We start from the raw sequence: 23,819 nt of genomic DNA, 5'->3' as shown, positions 1-23,819 counted from the left end.
GTGAACACTAGAACATTTTGATCCCGAGAACTTGGTCAGAGCCATAGCTGAAATATGGCTGGAAAAGTCCACAGTATCCACCAGTCCCATCCAGGTCAGCACGACACTGTTTTCCTCTAGAACAGGATCTTCTGGCATGTCCTTGGAGCTCTACCTCAGCTGATCATGGAACAGCACTCTAAACAAGGCAGAGCTCTACTCTGCATTTTCACTAAACCTCAGGACCAAAATAATGGGCCAGTTGATGAATTGTAAATAATTCTCCACAGCTGGAGACCCATGTGAAAGGTGGAGCATCCCATTCTCGGAAATAAGGCCCTAAATTATGCCAAAATCTCATTTGGGAGTCAAAATCCTGAAGTGGATCTGACCAAGGTGATATGATCCCTCTGAGAGATCTAGAATTTAAAGCCTTCTATTCTTGGAATACCTAAACCCCATTAATTTTCTCATTTTGGTAAGAACTATCCAGATTCTCTCCAATATCAGATTTTATTTTAATAAAATCTACTGTATGGTGCAAAGTAGAACAGTTTTGTTAAAATCAGGACAATGGGAAGAGTTAACAAGTAACCAGAAACTTTCATGGCTCAAACTACATGAAACACATATTAATTATCACTGCAACATAAGTTCAAACAATGATGCAGCCAGAAAGGAAAGTATTGATGGATAAACTTGAGAAGGTTGGGACAGAGAGTAAAATGAATTATTTGTGTCAGTGTGTCACCAGCAGTTTTTCAGGTGACTATAAATCTAAAAACTTCCTTGTGTTTCATGAAGGTTGCATTATATTCAAAAGTACTTCTTGATATTGGAGACTGGAATTCAATCTTCAGTGTCTCCGTTTGAAATTTTCACTGTTGTCAAAAATGAAGAGACAAGGAAGCGAATTCTTTTCAGTTGTTTGTTATTTGGGCAGGGAATTTGCCTTTGACATGTGTCTACTGAGCAAAGCTCTCCTGGGGTGTGACTGTCCTGTTAATGCCACCATTAATAATAATGTAAATAAGCTGTCAGCTCAATTCTTAAGTAATTCTGCCCTAAATCATAGCTTTGATCTCTGCACATGTCAAAGGCAATACATCGATAAGACATTTTAAATGGTTCCATTTAGCTTATGCCATCTGACCTTTCAGCAGGTGAAGTGTTGGAGGAGGATCCCATCTCCTTTCCACAAAATCACAGACATTGGGGTAAAGCACAGGGATGAGAGGAACCTCTGGGATTAAACTGAGAGGGTGAAATGGTTGACATTAGGAAATAGAGCTGAAAATTGCCCCACTGTTAGATTTACTCTGGTAAATAATATGGGTTTAAATTGTTTGGCTACTATTTCGATACTCAGCCATGAGGCTGCTTAGATTGATTTCTTTAGGGTCTGATTTACTTTCTTGTCCCTTGTCCTCATGACCAAGCCAGGAGTAGTATTGGTAAGTCTGGTGCCTTTCACCACTAACAAAATCTCCACTCTGATCTAAACACTGCTTTTTCTCAGACAAAAATTCTCAAAAACTTGGTTTTCACCCTGAAAATTTGAAAAATTTTAAAGTTAAGAAAAAAAAATCATCAGCTAAGTTATTATAACACTTTAAACTCCACCTAGGGCACAAAAAGTCTAAACTGGATAGAAGATCTGGCCCAATTATTTGATTAATTCTAATACAATTTATATATTTACAGCTCTTCCATTTGAGAGTGTTTTCCAGAGCAGCAGTGCACATTCCTGCTGATGGTTGTGAGCAGAGTTTGCCAAGGTCCAAGGCTCCCTGTTCCCCCAGCCCAGGAGCACAGCACCACCCATGGCTTGGAGCCAGAGCTCTACCGTGGGCTGTCTTTAAACCTTTACAACAGGCCCTGAAGGACTTCTGGCAGGATCTGCAGGAGATGGATGCACATGCTGAAGTTTGCAAAGGGATGAAGGGATGACAGATACCTCATGGGCAGCTGGTGCCTGCATTTTTTCCTTTGGAAATCCCAGAATTTCTGATTTCTGCTGACCGAAAAGGAGAAGCAGGGTCTCCACATCGCTGGTGTCTTTCCAGTCAAGTGCCCAATTCCTCTGGGGCTTTTTAGTGCTGTAGCCTTGGAGACAACTAAAACAAAATCAATTACTGAGTCAATGCCAAGTGGGAAAATGAGACAAAGAGCCTTCCAAGAGCACAAAAAACTGAGATGAGACTGAAAAAAATAAAGAAGAATGGCAGTCCTACCTCATTCTGAAGTGCAGCTCACATAAAATAAATGCTGATAGGTTTGCTTTCCAAGTGGAGCATGGGAGAGAGTGAGCGAGGGAGATTGTGCAAGAAAAATCATTGGTACATTGAGTATCTGGAGGGAGAGCTTTCAGTCATGCTGGAAACTCCACTTTTTCCAAAGCATCCTGCAGCAGACTGCACAAATGCCTAGGAAAGAGTAAAGGTGTCTTGGATCAGGCAGCACCCAATATGTTTATGCAGCCCTGATGGGAAGAGACATGTTTATTCAAGCTGCTTGCCAAAATTATATGTGCTGGAGGCTGCTAAGGAAGGGAAAGAATTTATTATTTGTAACAGTGCAATGTTATATATGTATAAGAGAACCCACCTAAGTAAAATGGATTCGAAGTCATTTCAATCCAGGCTTTCACAAACTGGAGAAGGAACAGGGGAGAGGAAAAACAGGGTGGGGGACAGGAAAATGCTTTGAGTTGGATTCTTACCTCACAAGAGCTCCACAGTGAGTCAGTGTGAGCAGGAATTGGGCACCAGAGTGTGTTGTTCTCCACAGAGGTGGCACCACTGTCCCACCCTCCCTCCCTTCCCATCACCACCAGCACCTCCATCCTTAAATGCCTCTTGGGCAACAGGGGCCAGCAAGCCAGCCTAGCTGAACTCCAAGTACTTTTTCTTGGGATGAATTAATTCCCTGAATCAACAAACCAGCAAGTTTGTAGGTATTATGGAAAATAATATCTACATGATTCCATTCCTCTAATGGAATAATATCTATATAATGCCATTACACTGGAACTGTGGCATCTCATCACTAAGTTGAGAAAATAAACAACCAAAAAATCCATGACCTTGGATGCTTGAAACGTTGCAGAGCAATCCTTGTAGATCCTGCAGTGATTCTGAAAAGCACATTTTCAAGCCAAAGCCTCCTTGCTCTAAATTTTGGAGCTGTATCTCTTTGCTAGATTGAGCTGGATCTCACTATTGAAATGTAACTCATGTGCAAGAGCCTCATATAATCTGCCTCAAGGAATTATTACTGCACTTAAAGCAAATTGTTTTGCAAGCACTGGGTTTCTGCTTTGTAATAAATCTAAACTTTCTTTGTCTTGCTTTATTTTGCTTCAGTGAACAACATCCACTCATTGTCTTTTCTTCCTGAGATGTTTGAATAATTATTGTTTTCAAAGCAAGAGGTTTTGTTTGATTAAGTATAAATAGTTATATAAATCTGCATACCTCAAAACACACACAAAGACAGGGAGATGAGACAGCAAAGAGAAAATGAGGAGAGCAGATTAAAGGAGAAAAAGAGTGAAAATAGAATCTTTCTGTTTGAGTCACTGCAGCTCTTTGACTTGCATTTGTGGTGTTTTCAAGGAGCTTGAGATCCTGGCTCTCCAGAAGAGCTTGGGAAGATCCAGTTGTGCAGCAGATGATTTTGTAGACACACATCCTGCATCCCTCTGTTTCCCTCACTTGGCTACAGCCAGAAGCAAGCAGGGTCCTGCAGAGTCAGCTGAGTCTGTCTTATTTTTTAATTAAATGTGGAGATTCCCTTAGATATTGTTTTAACATTAAAAAAAAAATCAAATTTTTAAAAGGAGCATTTCTGCCACTTTCTTACCAAACAACAAAGTGGGGAATGGGGTGAAGAAATTTACCTCTATCCCAGCCAACACAAGGGCAGGGTTTGGCCACTTTTGTTTTGCCCCTTTCCTAGAAATTCACTCACAGGGTGATCCTAAACTGTCTGCCCAGGGACTGGATCCTCACCAGCCCCATCCACCTGCACAGGAAGCAGCAACCAGGAGGGCAAAGGAGCTTTGGTTGTTCTTCCCTGGGAGGAGGCTGTGAGTGCCATGGAAATGGCCATTCAGCAGGATCAGCAGGGTGAAGGAGAAAGGATTTTGATGCAGGCTGTGTCCAGATGTGCAGCTGCAGTGTGGGGAATACCTTGCTTCACACAGCACAGTTTGCACTTTTATCGTGTGGAAGCTGAATCCTTTGGGGTGTTTCTTAGGCAAACAATTGCTGTGCTATTCTTGAACCAGCACTTCCTCCCTCTGGAAAAGCCCAGGCACCTCAGCTTCCATTCTTGCGATCCAGCTCTTAGCTCCCCTGCTCAAGCAATGCATTTGTCTGATACTGTAGCTCAGGAAAAATATAAATGCAATGAAATCATCAAAATACTTAATAGAGTGGATCTTGAAATTTTATAAGCAGAGGTCTTGGGTGCCCTTTACCCTGTAACTTCACTGAAATACTTTGTGACTGAAGAAATTTAAAAACAAATCTATCAAAGGATTTAATTTTCCATGATTAAGCATAGATTCACACTTATTAGCTTTGTGCTTTGTGTAAAAGCATTAGATGTTGCCAATATTTTTTAATCTGTATCTGCATTAACTTGTATTTACCATCTGTTCCTTAAATACCCTGTAATAGGTTATGTTTAACATTAGATTAATGAAGAAAAATGGGCCTGCAATCACATTTTGTAGTAAACTGTTGTCTCAGCTCTACCTTTGGTGTCATTTACAGCAGGTGGGCAATGGCAAGGGATTTTGTGATGGTGCCTCAGCAAAGTGGGCCAGGGCCAGGCCCTGTGGAAGGTCACCCTCTGAGCTTGTCAGGATTATCTGCTGGGAAACATTGGTCCTATTTCCAGTGTGAGGAAAACTGAGTGGAATAGGGCAGGTTGGAATAAGGAATATTTGTCCTGCAAGGGACAATTCTATCAGTAAGTCAGTATTTTCAGGCAAGGTGTTTATTAAGAGTTCTCAATTTGAAATAGCTGTTTTGGGGAGGTTTTAGCAAAGAAGTCAATGTGTCATCTGACAACCCAAGACATTTGCATCAAACAGGACACCCCAAACTCAAAACCTCTGATTCTGCGGCTGCTTCCAAGGAGTTGTCTCAGGAACACAGTCCCAAGTGCACAGATGAGAGTCCTTTGAGGACTAAATTGTCACATTCAAAAGGAAAAGCTTGGTTTTTACATTGTTTGGAAATGTCTTCCGTGCCTCCTAGAGAACATACAAACAAAAAGAAAGTAAAAACATACAAAAGAATATTCCAAGAAAATGTTGCAATGAAAACGACAGAGAACTTCCTCTGTTTGGATCAGTAAATACAAAGAAAATCTCTACAAACAAACTCCTTTCAGTAAAGATACGAGTGAAGTTCACAGCACAGGTCATGAGATCCTGGGCTGTTACTTCCATTTCGGGGGGAATTACTGGAAGGAATTCCTCCCAGCCCTGGTGGAGGCTGTGTGTGTTGTGTGGCCAGCTCTCCAGCTGACTGTGGGACTAACACACACCACCCCTGAGCCTGCTGGCTGCAGCTCCTTCAGGAGAAAACCAGCTCAGCGTGGAAGCTGCAACTCTTCCGAGATAAATAAGAAATATCTGCTGTTTTTTCAGGCAACAAGGACCCTGCCCTGTGCAGGTCACCACTCCCAGCCTGACAGCAGAGCATCAGCAGCTCTGATGATGCTCTGTGCAGTCAGCTGAGGGTCAGTGCCCTGTGTCCAGCAGCCCCAGCAGGAGGCTCAGCACAGCTGCAGAGGTTCAGTCCATCTGGGAGCTATTGCTTTATGCCCACGGTATTTTCCCCCGTGTTTAATATCCTCCAGTTCACTGATTTAATCGTGGAGCTCTCGCCAAGATTACACAATTATTAAACTTTCTGTTCTTGAAATGCTTGAAGCGGGATCTAGCAAAAAAAAAAAGAGTTTTCTCTTAGCCTTTTATCAGTGATTTTTCTATGAGAAAGTATCTGTGCCCACAGTGCAGGCCTTGTGCTGTCTGAATGAGCACAGCCCTTAAAATGCAGAGATTTTTCCTCTGCAATACCTGCAGAAAAAGGTATTCTGTATTTACTGGTTCAGCTGAAAAATGCAAAATAGACGTTGAACCCCAAATTTAACAAAAAGGACACAAGCAGCCTCTCTCAGTGCCTTCTGTGTAAGCTTGCGAGATTACTCAAAACAAAGGTGTCTGAACAATTATTTGATTTCTTTGAATCTTTAGTTGGAAGTGCTTTGCTTTTTCCAGCCATTTTTTGAGTCACAGAGCTGTAACCACACCAATGTCTTATTTCTTCATCAAGGCTGGTGTTTCACTGGTGGGCTGGTGTGGCCCTCTGAAACAGAAGACTGAAAATCAGGGAGCACACAGCAAATGTCAAAAGAGGGAATTAACCTGCTAAAAATGCCCAGGGTTGTTTCTTTTAATTTCTCTCTCTTACCCTTTTTTTTTTTTTTTTTAAGTCATTTAGGGAAGATCCAAACCCCAACCCTATTAACAGGATGATACAAAGGCCTTTTTGAACCTGGAACTTTTAAAATCTTCATATTTTATTTTATAAAATGAAATACCTGAGTGTTTACTTTCTTACCTTTTTTGGGCTTTGTCCGCTTATTTTTATAATTTTTTTTTTTAAATCACAATTGTCAGTATGATCCTTCCCTTCAGATTCCAGGGGGGAGTACCACAGGCATTGTGAGCTCTTGTTCCTGAACAAAAGAAATGAAAATAATAAACTTTGTAAAAAGTGAAAATAATAAACTTCATTAAAAGTTTAGAAACTCTTTTTAATGATTAGCTTCAACTCCTGGGTCTGCTAGCCAAGAACATGGAGGTTTTTTTAGTTCAGTGGAAATATCTAATTTTAACAGATGAAATAAATGGAACTAGGCATGTAATAAGGGCACTATTCTGTATAAATGCAGCAGAGATGGTCCAGCAGAGATTACCTCATGAGCATCAGCTTGGCTGCTCTAGTTACAGACTGAAAACAAACAGCTCCCAACATTCTGCATGAGTAACAGGCCCTCAGGAAATGCCCAAACCCAAAATTTCAAGCATCAATCTCCAGTGCAGAAAATTTAATCTTTTATTGACTAGCACTGATGCTACTCAGGACTCCTTGTGTGAGTATCCAGGAATCAGCCAGCCTCATTTTTCACTGCCCTGAAAGCAAGTGAGGAGAGCACTTCCAGATGTTTAATGAACCCTCCACATTTCACAGATTCAGGGACTTCTTTTTGAGACCATTTATAGAAGTTTGGAAAGAGCACAGGGTATCATGTTATTAAAATTTAGGGAGGAGTGTTTTACTTTTAAAAAAAACTGATGACATTACTTAGCTTTTTTTTTTTTTTTTTTCCCATCACTATTAACATCTGAGCTCCAAAAAGGAAGTAGCTCTAGGCACCTATAACTAAATACATCCTTACCATTATATTAATGATTTTGCACCATAGAATGTGTCCCAATTTGGCTGTAGCAAGGCATCCAAAAATTCAGCTGGGTCTGATGCTACTGAGAAAGTCACAGAATTTATAACTTTTTAGGCTGCCACGTTCAGTGCAACAAATTGTGATTGCTTTAAGGATTAATTGCCAAACAGCAACAAGAATTAAAGAATGAGTAGTCAGAAGCTCTGCAGAAAAGGGATGTTTCTGTGCACTTTTGGGGGAACTGGCTGAGGTCACACATCCAGCCTGGAGCAGCAGCCAGGATATTTTTTTGGGCTGCTTCATCCAGCATTTCTGCCTCGTGGAGGATGGAGGTGGACACACAAATGGTAAAAGGGAGAGGGGAGTGCTAGGAATACCCACACATTAAAACAGGAGTATCTCTGTTTGAGGTGAAGTTGAATTACTTCCTTTACTCTGAAGTTGGATTTAGTTTGATGAGAATTTGGAAAGAGTGACCAGTATATGTAACAATTAACATGGCCTGCATTTTGCATTAACAGGCTGTCAGTAAGCCAGGTTGGCTTGGTAGCTTAGAGCTTGCCTAGTTCTGATGAACTTCTCTCTTTTATGCAAACATTAACTCACTCCTGGCATGCTCTGCTCTTGCTGCCACGGCACAGATTGGATGAAGGTGGAAGAGATTTAGCATATCAGGTTCTACAGAAGATCATAGGTGTGCAGGCAGCAGCAAAGGGCTTGCCAAAGGCAACAAACCAGGGAAAATATAGAAAAAAAATCCTCATCTGCTTAGTATTTGCCCAGAACCAGGGTCCTGCTGGGGACAAAGGGCTTCTATGGCAATGGGCAAGTGACCAGGAGCTGCAGTGGTGGAGCTGTGAGATGGTTCCATGACATGATCATGGCTATTCCAAACGGCTTCTGCCTCATGGAGCTGGTGACTGCACAATAAAGCCATCTACAGGTCCTGATCTATAAATTATTCTCATTATGTGCTGAAAGCAGCTGTGTTTTTTATGCACATCTCAGTTCTACTCAACAGGAGCAAAGGTTACTGTGGGTGCTCACAATGAGATCAGTAAATCAGAGAGACCAGTAAATCATAGCCTCACATGCAGCAGTGTGAGGATGCTGAGGCAGAGTTTTATTCCCTTATTTTTCTCTTTTTTACCCATGAAAACCTCAATAAACTATCCTTCCGTCATCCCATCTGGGTCCAAGTCCAATTTCACAGCCTCAGCAGTTGTACAGCCTTCATAGAAGAGGCAGGAGCCTCTCCTAAAACTTTAGAAAATTTGTGACATTTTGGAAGCTCTGAAGCAAACCAGAACACAAGGATAGAAATCTACAGTTCCAGTTATTAATAACTCTGAAAAAACAATTAAATTGTGCTGAAGAAAGATGACAACACCTGTTCTTACCTTCCAGGTGCTTGGAACAACATTGTTGCTGAGCTTCAGGGATGAAGGGGAGATACTTTCTGCCTGATGCAGTTAGATACAGAGTCTCCAGGGATTGCAAAAACTGCACAAAAACATGAAAGGGAGAGGAAATAAATAATTTTAAAGGAAATAAAGTTGGACAAGCCACCTTTATCCTTTTTCACTCAAACAAGAGAGCACACATGTAAGCCCAGCTGGTTTTTTTACACAGAATATTATAGGTGGAAGGGATTTTGCAGCCAAGTAATAATCTTGTTTGGGAGACAGAAATCAACATTACGTACAGGATACAGCCTAAGAACCTTTTTTTGGTAGATTTTGATGTGTAGAAGGGCAGCTGGTCCTGAGAAGGGCATTGCAGCAGCCAAAGGAATCCATCAGACCTTCTCAAAAGTTGCAAAGTCAAGCCAATCAGTCTGATGATAAAGAAAGGAATGTTATCACCTATTTTTATTCTGTTCACCTGTGACTGCAGGCATGAAAACATTCTCTGACCTGTAAAGTTTTTACCTAGTGTGAGTGAAATCCTTCAGCTGAGACATAAGAGCCCTTTTTGAAGAAGAAAGGTTACAGTCTCATCAGCCTGATGGGAATTTGGCATCCTCCTTCCCTGAACAACATGAAAAATCTCAACCTGAGCCCCACTCAGATATAAATCTAACAGCACCCAAATGTTTCCCATGATGGAAAGCCCTGGAGATTCCAGCATGGACAGCAGCAGATGAAGCAGAAGGACCATCACCGTAGCCAGTCAACAACATGAGCACAAAAGTTAATTAATACAGTGCTTTAATCAAGGAAAGCTTTACACCACAAAGGGTGTGCAAAGAAAGGCTGTGAGCTTTCCTTCTGCAGAGGGAAAGCAGCTCTGGAATTAAATAGATAGGCTCAGGCTCCTTGCCACAGTAAATCTCTCCTAAATCTTTTCACCCCACTCCAGGGGTGGGAGTGGAGGTGCAGGACAGGGGAGGGTGAGCCAAGACTTCCACTGCTCCTGAGGGAACTGGGATTGCTACAGCTGCTAAAACGAGGAGCAGGATTTATGCTGCATGTTTGGAATAGCACTCGTGTTAAGCAATATATACTTCTTAAATTATATGTTTTTTCTACTCTAATGCATATGGCATGGCTATACCATTTCTGGAGTAAGAAAAAAAGCAAACCACATTTTAGCTGTTTCAGATAAATTCACACAAAATTTCTGCACTGTGTCCTGAATTTACAGTGTTAGTTGTGTCTGAGGTTTCTGGCTGATCTCTTGTTTACCCTTTTGATAACAATGCCAGGCACTTCCTAAAACTGCACTGCATCCAGTAAGGAGTCGATGGGAATCTGCTGATTTACACCAGCTGTGACTATGTAGGCATTTAGTGGAAATATTACATGTTTCTTGTAGTGGAAAAAATAATCTCAGTGCTGAAGATGTTTTATTATTCAGTAGCCTGTCTCTATATAGAAAAACATGATGTCCTGTTGCTCTTTACACTTTTAAGAAATACAGGTGACTTAAGGGGCAAAAAGTTCCTCAGTCCCTCCAAGAAAAGCCATGGGAGTCAGCTAGTATGTTCTCCCTAGAAATGTTTTTAAAATAATGCATTAAGTGATACAAAATCCATAGGTGAATTTAAGTTATGAAGCCGTCTTTATGTAATTCAGGTTATTTATACTTAGTTTAATATAGCTACGGTTCCAATCACTGTTATTTTAACATATTTATTTAAAAATTAAAGAATGTCTTAGGTTGCCTGCCAGCTGTATCACAGGCACATCAGTTATCGTGCAAGAGATCAGTCATTCAAATTCAGTGCATGACAAAGGACAGGAAAAAGAAATATTCCCACAAATGCAAACATTATGAGGAAAGTGCTTTATGTGTTGTGAGCCACAGAGTCAGCTGGCTGTTTTAACTGAGACACTCACTGCTCTCCCCAAGTTTATAAATAGCATTATGAAGGGTGGGTTCCACGTTCTAAACTACCCCGAGAACACAATTTAAATATTCCACAATTCACACGTTCATTTACACATCCTGAGAGAATATAATGCTAATGCTCAAATTTGGAAGCCTGTAAAATCTCATATTGTCTCGATGGGAACAGTTGTGGTATAAGCAAAGCAAGAGCAAAAAAAAAAACTGACTCCCAAAGTTGTGGGTGACAGCAGAAGCCCCAGAACTCCACCACGCACCTGAGCTTGAGGTCCCACCTGGCTCAGCCAACTCCTTCAGGAAGGGCTCCTGGGTAAAAACTGAACCTGTGCCTTGGTTTGTGTGACAGGTCAGCTTGGTTTTAGTGTCATGCTGCTGGGGGTTTGCCTTTCAGGCTGATCAGGGAGACAGGAATAAATACTGAGGGAGAATAAGGAGACACAATCCAATCAGTCAGGCAGGAGGTGATGTCAAAGGCAAGTTTCAATTAGAGCAGGATTATTAACAGTGATCGTGTCAACCTCAGATAAACACACTCAGCCCAGTACCAGACATGCAAATGCTCTCAGTCTGCCTCTAGACATGCTAAGTTCAGCTGAGGAGTCACTGCAAGGAAGTGTTGGGCTCACCATGCCCAGAAGAACCTGTCAGAGCCCTCACTGGACTGGGCCACTTGCAGTGCAGATCATGGCAAAGCCAACTCCTTGAAGGTTATTTATCCTCCATTTGACAAAATTTAATCAACTGACTAAATCACTATCAATCACTTAAATATTCTAAGGAGACTTCATGATTCTCCTTTTTGGCCGATCTCTAAGAATTCCGTTACTCCTGCACAGGACTTGAACATAGAAGTCTGTAATTCTTGGTGTTTTCCATAAATAATTATCACAAAAAAACAACCAACCAAAAAAAAATTTAATCCCAACAAGAAAACCAACAAAAATAATAACAACCATAACTAAAACAAACAAATACAACAAAAAAAGCCCGAAAAACAAAAAAAACAGAGTGTTAGGGGCTCTTTGAGAAATGCTGTGTACTTGAAAGACACAAATTTATGCAGAGTAATAAGGTTCCATTTATGTGTTATGCAGATATTGTTGTACAAAATTATATATAAAACCAGTTGAAGGTCTAATGAGCTTACATAACCAGCTTTGGTAAATTGGTGTTGAAAAGGACACTTGTGAGATTGAGACAACATAAAAACAAAAAAAGAAGGTTGAGATCATTCAAGTGAAAAACATCCTTTAGAGTCTGTCTAAAATGTAGGAACTTTATGAGTCAGGAAGACAGAAAAGAAATCTACACCTCAGTAGCAAAGCTCAGTTGAACAACAATCTAAAATCAGTGTAATTATTGTATAAAAGTCACATTTTTGACAGTTTAACTTACATCCCTTGGGGATCCTGTGTAGAGGGATTTTATTCTGCCATTTGCAGTTCCACCGCTCCCAACAACACTGTGCCTTCAGTTTACATCCTGTCTAAAATGTAGGAACTTTATGAGTCAGGAAGACAGAAAAGAAAATCTACACCTCACTAGCAAAGCTCATTTGAACTACAATCTAAAATCAATGTAATTATTGTATAAAAGCCACACTTTTGACAGTTTAACATACATCCCTTTGGGATCCTGTGTAGAGGGATTTTATTCTGACATTTGCAGTTCCATCTCTCCCAACAACACTGTGCCTTCATCTGCCTATCCTAAGATTGAAGGAAAATCTAGAGAATTCTTTTTCTATGCAGTATCTTTCATTCAGTCAATGATATGGGTCTCCCAACAACACTGTGCCTTCATCTGCCTATCCTAAGATTGAAGGAAAATCTACAGAATTCTTTTTTTAAAGTAGTATTTTTAATTCAATCAATGGTATGGTTTGGAGAGCTAGAATTGATGGCTGATTCTGTCTTGTTTTGTCAATAAATTATGCAGCTTTTGTTTCTGAAGGCATATTCTTTTTAATAAACAATAATCTAATAACACAGAGGTGTTCTAGATGATGCCATCTATTTGTAGGGAGTTTTAGTCTTTGTATTTTTATGCAATACTAATAAAAAAGATACTAAAAAACTGTTCCCAGGTTCCATTTTCTCTTTGAAAAACAACCTAAGACAAAGTGAATCCCTTTTTCTTTACACAATTCCTCATAAATGTCATCTCCTCAGAGCAGACAAAGAGGATTCTTTCCAGTTCTTTCTAAACAGAGGTTCTCTTTGTTTCAGGGATGGCTCTATTCTGCTATTTATATCTATTTTAGAGTTCTAAACAAATATCAGCACGCCACATAAATTAAGAAGATTAAATAGGGGCAGCACTAAAAAAAAGCAAGCCAGGCTTAACCCCAGTGAAAAGGATGAATTAAGCACAATGACATCAAACAGGAGCAGGAAACTTGGAGAAGCAGTAGGTGATTACTGCCTCTTAATTTATGAGGAGGATTAAAGGCTGGAGCAGGCACACAGAACAGCAAAGGTGCTTTTCTCTGCAGGCTGGTTTTGCAATGTAGGACAAGGGCATCCTCTGCCTGCCCATCCCACTGCAAACACTCAGCCCTGGCCATAGGAAGCCTAAAAACTCCTGGTGTCCTAAAACCCTTTTTCTCCATGACACATTGATGAGAAATTCAGCCCTCCCAATAAATCACATCAAGCTGCCCCTTTTGTTCAAGGCTCTGTTCCCTTGTTGCTCTCTTTAATATTAACTCCATCTCCACGGGGCATTACCCCATGGAACATCAAGGGCCACAGGCTGTGCTCCACCACCCCAGAGCCCACAAAGGGGGCCTAAAGCTGAGCCTGGCTGAATGCCGAGCCTGGCTGATCTGGGCCTGGCTGATGCTGAGCCCAAGTGATGCTGGGCCTTGCTAGTCTGGGCCTGGCTGATCTGAGCCCAGTGGATGCCGGCCTGGCTGATCTGGGCCTGGCTGACACCAGGCCTGGCTGATCCTGAGGCTGGCGGAAGCCGAGCCTGGTTGGTCTGGACCTGGCTGATTTTGAGCCTGGCTGATCTGGGCCTGGCTGATCTGGGCCTGGCTGATGCTGAGCCCAAGTGATGCTGGGCCTTGCTAGTCTGGGCCTGGCTGATACTGGGCCTGGCTGATGCCGGGCCTGGCTGATTTTCCTCTGGGCTCCTGGAGCCGTGACCAGGGATGGATGGGATCCTGCCTGACCTCCCAGCCTGTGCTAGCAGCTCCCCTCTTGCTCTGGCCACTCTGACATTTCTGGGTTTAAATCCATCATGTGCTGCTAGATGGTTTTCTCCTTCCTCTCCCAAAAAAGATGACAGCATGAATGAGGGGAGAATGATTGTTTAAAGGCACAAATGTCTCTGGTGGTTTGAGACACAGCAGAGCACCAGGAATTTGAGATTATCATGCAGAGCTTTCTAGAGACAAATGTTTCAAAAGAACCCACCATGAAGCCACAGCTCTATCACTGAGAAGACATGTCCACATATTTTATTAAATATATATTTTTAAAAATAAATAAATATCTACCTTGAAGCAAAATTTGTTTCTTGAAACTTTCAGATCTAGTAAGTCCTGAACTAAACCTTCTGCTAGCAAAGTTCTAAAGGCAGAAGGTGCAATATTTTGGCATCTCTGTGGCTGTAGTTGGCTCCAAAAAAAGCTTTCTCATATGAGAAAATGAAAAGCGTCACACTTTTGCCTTGATCCTTGCAAATCCTTTGCCTTGATCAAAAAATGATGATAGCTGCTTTACTTCTCTTCTGGCAATGGGTTATATTGTATTAAAACCACATTTTTACCAATTAATTGCAAAGGACATTATTTTATTTTGTTTTTCTTACTTTTGGACTGTCCTTATTGAGGCTTCTGGGAGTGCTTCAAGAAACAAAGGAAAATTGATTTTTCCATTTATTTTGTATAATCCTCCAGTTTTTAACAACACATTCAGACCACTAACTGAAATGCTTTGTTTGACCACACCAAATTCATGCATTCTGATAAACTTCTCCACGTATCTTACTCTTGTCTCAGCATGCCTGGAACAGTATATGTAAAACTATCCTCAAAAGAGGGGAAAGTCACAGCAAGAGGGGAAAAAAAGGGGGGAAGACAGAAGTGACACATTAGAAATGAAAAATGCTACTAAAAAGAAATATATCTTCTTTTGGCACAAATAAGAGGCTTCATTTTCATTGCCAAAGTCAAGTCAGATTACTTTTCAGAGTTATGCAAACCTCAAAGTTTTGCCTGGAGGAGATTCTGGGAGAGAATTTGAGGAAGGCTCATTTCAATTCCTGCTATTTGATCCACAAAGGAGAAACACTGCTGGCATTAGCTCAGCACACCCTGGGATGCTCTTGGCCTGGGAAAGACAAGAATTGCTGCTGGGGAAGAGGCAAGTGGTCCCCACACAGTGAGCCCAGACACAGCACCAGCCTTCACCAGCAGGATTCAGAAGCCACTGTGAAGTTAGCTGGCTATTTTGCATCACTGTTGCTGTCATCTTCTGCATTTTTTTAAAATTGTTCCATCTCTCGTTACTAATCAGGATCCTTTCATGCATTTGATAACAAACATTGTCAGTTTAACATAGCAAACCCCCAAGTTTCTGTACAAAAAGGTAGAAGTGACCTTTTCTTTCCTAAATTCACTTTCTAGTGCCAGCAGGACAGGATTTTGACTGCAGTGTTTTGTTTGTTTGACATTCCAGCAGTTGACTGTGACACGGGGAAGATGGAAACGATGCTTTTGGCACTTGCATACCTGGATCATGCTACAGCTTGCCAGGAGGAAAGGAGCAAAACCTGAGCCTGCAGGGACATCCTGTAGTAATGGCCCATTAATCCAAACACAGAGATCCCTTACCTGTCAGACTGAAAGAATTTAGACAATATTTTAAATAGTTTCTCTGCTTCTCTGTCACATAATGAGCACAAATCTGCCATTTTCCAGTCTCCTAAACCAAGAGAGCATGAGAGCAGCCCCTACACCTTGAGGATTGTGATAATACAACTTTAGTTTTTCTCCTTTTTGCACAGCTTCTGTATTGCTCCTTAGTCAAAGCAGATTTACCCAGAGTATGTCCCCTGAAACATTTTCTCCTCCCTGACAGGTCAGATCTTTATCATGTCTCCCTGAGAACAATTTGCAGAGTCTAAAGAGACAAAGGAATTGTTTAATCTACATGGTTGTGAGAGGAGGGGGACATGTTGGAATGCAAGCCTCATTGAGTTCTTCAGAGAGAAAGAGATGAATGCAGGGGCTGAATTAGAGCCTTTAGAGAAATTAAGATCTATTAAGCCACATAGATTGAAGTAGAAGTGTAGGTTTAAGTTTTAAGTAGAAATACATTTTAAGTGCCTTAAGAAAATGTGTTAGCTAGTAAATGCCCTAAGCCTAGTTTAAAGTTCAGTAACTTAGCTCCAGCCAGCCTTACTTATTTTTTATTAGGTTTTTAGAATTATTATTCTTTTCTGATTTTCCTTTGCTGTGGTGTACAGTGCCAGCTGGAACATTATCCCAGGAGAAGCAGCAGGACAAGAATAATGTCCCATTACTGCTGGGACATTTAATTTGCCTTTGCCAGCTGGAAGATTAGCCCTTGGACTGAGAATTTCAAGAACACCATGTTTTGCAGGACTTAAACACACAGCTTTGCACACCTTTCTGCAACACAACAGAAGGGGGAAGACCACCTGAGAGAGCCAACCTTGAGAAGAGAAATCCTCTGACTCCTGTGGGACACTGAAAATATTTGAGCAGATCACAGAAGGTGGCCTGAACCCCTGTCCCAGAATGGGAGACAGACATTAACTCTGCCTTTTCTTCCTTACAATGAAATATCAATATAGACCTACAAAAGCCATGTTTTCAAGTCAAAAGAAAACTACAAATGATTAAGCATTTGATCTATTTTTTGAGCTTATCAAAATCCCAGGGTTTGTGAATGTCTCCTCAGCCTCAGATCATCTCTTTAGGCTTTTAAATTTTGGATTTTTGACATTATTCAAACAAAAGGAGGTTTTGTTTTGTTTTTTTTTTCTGAGAAAAGAGAGGAAAAACAGTAGAAGCTCAATGACGTGCATTCAGTGTTCTTCTGTGAAAAGCAAACTTGTAAAATTACATCCTGGGGTAACTTATTAATTACCCTGCAATGATTATTCAATCCAGTTTATCCAGTTCAGCACTGAAAAGATGGGTTTGCTCCTGATTGTCACTGAGAGCTCAATAAAGGTACAGCCTGATATTTTCTAGGTCATGCTTTCTGAAAAGATCTAAAGAGAATGTTGAAAAGTCTTGGTACAAGAGCCAGAACCCCATTTACCTTCCACTTCTACAGGGCTGAAAAACCCCCTAAAGAGCACCAGTGGGTTATTTAAAGACCAAAGGAAATAAATCTAAGTAGATACAGGAAAAAGGTTAAAATGTCTCTTGATTGTGCCAGGGGAGATTTAGATTGGGCATTAGGAAAAATCTCTTCATGGGAAGGGCTGTCCAGCCCTGGCACAGCTGGAATCACCACCTGTGGAGGGATTTAAAAGCCAGGTAGGTGTGGCCCTTGGGGACATGGTTTTGTGGTGGACTTGGCAGATTGCACTCAGAGATCCTACAGATATTTCCTACTTCTTCCACCAGCTGTTTAAGTCTGTAAAGATTCAGGTCAGCTTCAGCCAGCTCAGGACAGGGACATATCTTTGTATATCCCAGGAAATTTGTTGTTGGGGCCACGACTGCACAGCGTGCTTGTGGCAGATATAACCCAACACCACACCTACCCCAGATTCTCTGCAGTTGTTTTTTCCCTCAGAATTCCTCCCACACCAATCATGGCTACACAGTCTCCAGTTTGTTCAGATCAAGGGGAAAGAGAGGCCGGGTAAAATATGGTTCAAATACATGCTGGATCCTGCAGGCAGAGTCCAGGGAAACCTTCTGACAAAACCAACACCCTCTGTGGTCTGAGACCTCCACAGCTCCTAGCTGGACTGCAGAGCACTGCTGGGATGGGTTTTATAGGGATGCAGTGACATTAACAACCAGCACTGTATGTAACCGTGGCATTTTTCTAAGCTGTTACAGATGTAGAGGAATAAAATCAAACCTTCTCCCAGCACTGAACCCCCTTTGTGGGCACAGGGCTCCCTCAGTGTGAGGCTATTTATTCTAATTTACTGTGCTCTTGGCTGTGTTCATGAGGCTCAGGACACCCAGGGAGAGGGGGCTGTTTTCCTTTAATTTCTCCCAAAGCCTTGGGCTGCAGCAGAAGCTCCCCTGCCTCGCCAAGTGTGCTGCTCCTCATGGAAGCTCATCAGCTGGGAAGGTGTCAACCATGCTACAACCCAGCAGCAAGTTTTTAAAGAAATGTAGAGGGAATAAGAAATTAAAAGACCTAATCTGGAAGAAATGTGTGTATTACTCCTGTTACTGAAACACTGGAGACAGGCCAAAACACAGATGAAAGAATAATATGACCTCCAGAAAATTCTGAATAACTGTAGAAGCTAGATCTATTTAAACTTCCAAAGGTGACCTGCCACTATTTTGACCCTAATACAGAGTGAAATGTAAAAAAAAAAAATAAATTATAATAGAGGATTTTAAAAATAAGGCCTATTAAACAAAGACAGGCTGAAAGGCTGGAAGCTGAAGCCACATAAATTCAAAGTGGAAAATGGGTGATGACTTTTCCTCGGTAGCAGTCAGTCACTGCGAGAACTTCTCATGCATGCTTTCCCCATCACTAACAATTTTTAAACAAAAGCGGATGTCTTTCTAAAACATATCCTTTTGTGGAATAATGCAGTCTGCCCTGGATTACATAGGAAGTCAAATATTCCCTTCTGGCCTTAATCTAGGAATGGTTATATTCCTGTTCTATAAAGTTACTTGTTCCTATGGAACAAGTTTGTTTCCTCCCCACTCAAGGTGATATTTTCAAGATATCAAATGAAACTGGACAAGATGTGTTTGACAAAAATATGCTGTCAGCTTGACATCTGTCAATCACAGCTGGACCTGCAGGGTTCTTAGCAGGTCAGTTTTGAGACAGAGGTCTTAGAGCACCCCAGGTTCACTGGGCTGTGTCACACCCATGGGTGCAGGTGTGCCATCCTGGGAGGGTTCTTAGCAGGTCAGTTTTGAGACAGAGGTCTTAGAGCACCCCAGGTTCACAGCCAGGGCTGTGTCACACCCATGGGTGCAGGTGTGCCATCCTGGGCTGTTCTGGAGGGGACAGCCACCACCTTTGGCCCTTTTCCTAGTCCTTGTGCTGCCCAGTGATGATGGGGAGGTGATTTTCCCTCACTCTACAGTGACTGGTGTGTGCCCATGTCATTTGCACAAACAAAACATCACCAATAAACAAATAGGGGCATTTACTTCCTACCTTACACAAGTTGTTGCAACAGCTTTGCAGAGGACTTGAAGGTGGGCTTTGGACTCCTGTTGGGTCCCAAGCAACAAAGCCTTGCAGGTGTTTCCCACATCTTTGTGGTCACTCCTTTGGAAGCACATCTTGCCCACTGCTTCAAAAAACACAACCTGGCACTGCTGGGTGTTTGCCTTCTCTGTAACTGCCCACCCACACTGAGGCAGAGGGTGTTTTATGGTGTTTAGGAAGGCTGTGGGTACAATGTGAGGCTTTGAACAGCGAGGCTCCCCTCCAGAGCAGGAGGCACGGTGAGGAAAGGTGACCCAGGGATGTGGTCATGTTTTTCACCTGGACCTCCCTCTCCAGGAGCTCTGCTGTGATGGTTGGCACTGGCTGCTCTCCCACCTGCATCCCCTCAGCCTCCCAGCAGAGAGCTGCACAAACCCCAGCCTGTCTCAGCTCACTGCACTTGGAAAGCAGAGGCAGGTCACCCCATCATTACACATCTTATTAAGCACCTCACGATACCTAAAATTAAGAGAAATGAAAGCAAATTTCCTAAAACACTTCTGTGGTCACAGGCTGTGTAGTTGACATGAGTGTGGTGAGGTTTCCTAGGCTATGAGTCTATACTTCCTATAACCTTTTGGAAAAGCTTCGATTTCTTTTCATTTTGCTTCCGTAATAATTACCATGAAGCAGTCAAAATAAAAGAAGCAATGGAAGCAGGGCATAGGAAAACAGACCCAAAAACTTCCAGCATAATGTAGATGGAGGCTGTACACAATTTTCTTCTGAATTCTTATTGTGATCTAATAGCTAAGTTGGACTTTCAAAGTATTCTGGAAGTCAGAGGATTATATTAGATGGTGCTAATCTACATTAATTAAAGCTAATTTTAATTTAATCTCTGTTAGTTTTATTATAGGAGCAGCATAAGTTTGATTTTTTTCCCCTTCAAGATATGGTTGAGACACCACTGGGAGTTATTTGGATGCTGCTTTCCAAACTCTGGGCTTTCACTTTTAAATATCGTCATTCACTGGCTAGGCCAGCACTTGCCAAATTCGAGCCCATTCCTTTAGAAGCAGAGCCCAAACCAGACAGGGCCTCACTCACACCTAATTGCTTTTGGAAAATAAACATTTTACTTCATATTTCCAACGCTCTGCCTGACAACATGGTAGGTCCTGTGCTTCTCCTTCATGGAGAGAAATTGAGGAGGACTTGAGAGCCCACCAGACCCATCAGACACCAGCCACAGATGGGAGGGGAGAGCTGCTACCTGATGCTACCACTTTTCCTAAAGCAGCCAATCAGTTTGGCAGAGGAACCCAACTTTTAAACACTTAGTGGCTCATGCAGTAAGCCCAACCTCTGCTGTGAAGCTTAAAAAGCTCTTTTTCAGGGAAAAGTTTTGCAGTGTACCAGTAACTGCAGAGGTACCAGGGTGCTCCTGACCTCCAGCAGCTCCCTACAGTTTCCATAGGACAGCAATCTACACATTTTCTTTCCTGCTTGCCTGCTAGAAAAAAAAAGTCTTTATATTTTTGGTATAATAGATGCCTTGAAGTGAATAGCCAAATGCTCTGTAGAACACGTTTCTGCTATTCTGCACAGAAATTCGAAAAAAAAGTCTTTATATTTTTGGTATAATAGATGCCTTGAAGTGAACATCTTTGTATCCAAATGCTCTGTAGAACACGTTCCTGCTATTCTGTGCAGAAATTCTGTGTAATTCCTTCCAGTTGGGTTTATTCTAAGCAGCATTGGTATCTCAGAATGAGGGCTTTTAATGCACTGATGTGTCATGCACAGGAGCCCTAAGTTCCCTGCTTTTTTATGATTCCCAGTAATTGTACTGGTGACAATAGAGGTTTCAGAAGAGCAGCTCTAAGCAGACAAAATCCTTCCAGTCAGAATGGATTGGTCAAGGCAGCTACCACAGATTAATGAGATTAGTCCATAGTCCTGACATTAAATATATTTCCTTAATTACATTATTCATCCGAAAGGCAAAGTTCTTATGCATTTTAGTATTTTCTGTCTCATCAGATGGTATCCTGCTTAATTTTTCTTAATAAATTCCACTTCACCCCCCTAAAAAAATATATAAATGCATGTTGATAGATTAATGAGTAACTCTTAATGAATAACTATTTTCCATTCTCTCTTGTTCATTTTTTCCCCCTGGATACCTTGGTCTTCATACCACAGGTACTCAGACAGCTTTCATCTTTTTTACATTTTCATTTATTTTTACCTCAGGCATAGTACGTGTTTCAATGATAAGATACACTGACCTTGTTTAGAAGTCTGAAAAATGTATTTTCACCCACAAAGCACAGGTCAACTGCATTTGAAATAACTGCCCTTAAAAAAAGCCAGCACATTCTATTTTGTTTTCATCCCTGTTAATAAAATTCTGGATGGGAAGGGAGAAGTGTTGAGCTAGGAACAGGAGATCCATACTGAAAAAAGTGGGAGATGGAAAAGGAATAAAGCAAAAATGTAGGACATTAGAGGTTTGCAATAAAAATATAGTAGATAGGAGGGGGGAAATACAAGAAACTTCTTCAATATGTTAAAACATATCAAAACATTTATATAAAAACATACAGAGCCATTGGATGGCTCATAAGTCAGCACCTATGTTCAAATTTTGGTAAAAACTATATTACTTAAATAATAGAGAAACTAAATTCTCTGATACTAATGTAAGTACCCCAGATGGAACTGCATGTTCAGGCCTGAGAAACTCTGACTATGGTTATATAGATATAAAGAACAACAAAACTGAAATATGGGGTTTTTATCACTAGTAGAGAGTAACATAATTTTGAAGCTGTTAGCTTGAAATAAATTTATTCCATGTAATGTCGCCTCAAACAACTTTGTTCTTTTTAAATTTGGCTTGAATTTCACTGAAGCCTTTGGTATAGACACCAGATTTGGCTCTCAAATGCCAAACTCATAAGTGAAATGCTTTCAAAATAAGTTTTTGAAACAGTTGGGACAGAAGATGACCTGTACTCAGATAGGATTCTACCTCTGGAAACAATTCTATTTGGTTTTATACTTTCTCTTTTCCCAGAGTAGTCTTAATTTGTTCTCTCCATAGCATTACTGCCTGATCATTCAAATAAAGTCATCATTGAAAACCAAATAATCAATAAACCCAAGCCCACTGGTCTTCTAAAGCCCTTTAACTTCCTGAATACATTTCCCACTAAGTCCTCTGCAGAATGATGCTATGCTTATGTTTCATTGGAATTAGAGCCACACTTTGCATTTCCCCCATTTCCCAGCTTCAGGAAAATACTGCCAGGATCTGCAGCTCTCACCCTCCCACAAGCTCTGGCCTCCCTTGCAAATTCTTGCTGCTGTCTTGTCTTCAGGGAAAGCCTCAGATGTGCAGGCTTATCTCAGTGATTTAAACCCGGCTACCTAAGGATGTGATGGATTTCCTTTGCTCGCAGCCTCCCAGTCAGGAGCTGATGGATATCTCAGGGACATGTTAGAGCTCAGACACAGAGAGGTGCCTGATGCAGGAATCACAGGGTCAGACTCCCAGACCTGCCTTAGGGGGGAGGTCAGGCAAGGTGAGCTGGCACTTCAAACCAGTGCCTCTGCTCTGTAAATCTCAAAGATGACTGCGGAAGTATGGCAGGCACAAGGAATTAAATGGAAAGCACTTACTTTTTCTTTTTGTCTGAGCTGTAACCCAAGGCTTTGCCTTTCCACCACATCATTTTGAAAGGAAATTGATTTCCCTGCTCACTAGTTTAACTGAAATTATTTAAAGTAATTTTTCACCTACCACTTAGTTGAGCATAAAAACTTTCTTAAGGCCAAAGCTCTCTCATTTCAACACTTCCCTCCAAAAGAAGTTCCACCTGAAACAAAATTAATTTCTCTACCTTTCAACTCAAGACTCTATTTAGCTTTGATTGTAACTCCAGGGAAGAGGATTTTCCTCTCTTTTTTCTTCGTATTTCCTGTGCCCTGCTTCTTATGTCCCAACATCTGAGCACCAGGCAAGAGCAGCCTGTGCCACATTTAACTTCTGTAGAAGATTCTATGGAGGAAGAGTAGGCACAGAGGCTGGACCTTGCTGTGGGGTAATTTCTGGGCTGGGGAAGCTCAAAAAGAGAAGGAAACAACTCTAGAAAAACAAGTCTCCAGCTTTGTAACAAAACAAGCCAAGGAAGTGCCAGGTTATCACGACATGGAAACAGCTGAGAAATAGTAAAAGAACTGACACTTGCAGAATGGAGAAAAGAGGTCATTCCAAACAGTCAGGGAGCCCTGTAACTCTAAACAGGAATGGGACCAGGCTGGTTACCTGCAAAAACACAGCTTGGAGAGCTGAGACAGCCTCAGTGGGGTGGCAGCAGCTGCCCATATTTCTGAGCTCTGGGCCTTTATGAGCTGAGCACTTTAATGAGCATGTTTTCTTTAGTGTTTATTTTCACAGAGTCAGACTGATCTCATGTTCCAAGAATGAAACCCTGGCATGGAAGTGGCATATCTGCCAGTTAATGTCAACAGTTGATGTGCAGAGAGCAAACAGGATTTCATGTTGTGGTAAAAACTGAGTTACTATTTGCTTTAATTCTGTTTTCTTTGTGTCAGATATATTAAGAGTAAATAGTAAAA

At 41.4% G+C, this 23,819-nt stretch overlaps 1 long non-coding RNA gene across 4 annotated transcripts; it reads right to left on the bottom strand.

Moving 5' to 3' along the window:
• Positions 1 to 1,685: 1,685 nt before the first annotated feature.
• Positions 1,686 to 23,579, bottom strand: LOC120502192. Of its 4 annotated transcripts, none has more exons than XR_005627477.1 (4): positions 23,506 to 23,579; positions 8,865 to 8,967; positions 6,621 to 6,738; positions 1,686 to 5,245 (listed from the first exon to the last, which is right to left on the bottom strand). It is a non-coding gene; the product is annotated as an uncharacterized LOC120502192 (long non-coding RNA). The 4 variants fall into 4 exon arrangements; XR_005627476.1 differs by lacking the exon at positions 23,506 to 23,579 and having other exon boundaries at positions 1,686 to 2,096; positions 2,214 to 5,245; positions 8,865 to 11,723; XR_005627475.1 differs by lacking the exon at positions 23,506 to 23,579 and adding an exon at positions 11,073 to 11,723.
• Positions 23,580 to 23,819: the final 240 nt, after the last annotated feature.

This window comes from Passer montanus, unplaced genomic scaffold, assembly GCF_014805655.1.
Source record: "Passer montanus isolate IOZ18808 unplaced genomic scaffold, ASM1480565v1 scaffold21, whole genome shotgun sequence".
NCBI classification, from domain to species: Eukaryota; Metazoa; Chordata; class Aves; order Passeriformes; family Passeridae; genus Passer; species Passer montanus.
This window is presented reverse-complemented; position numbering and strand designations above follow the sequence as displayed.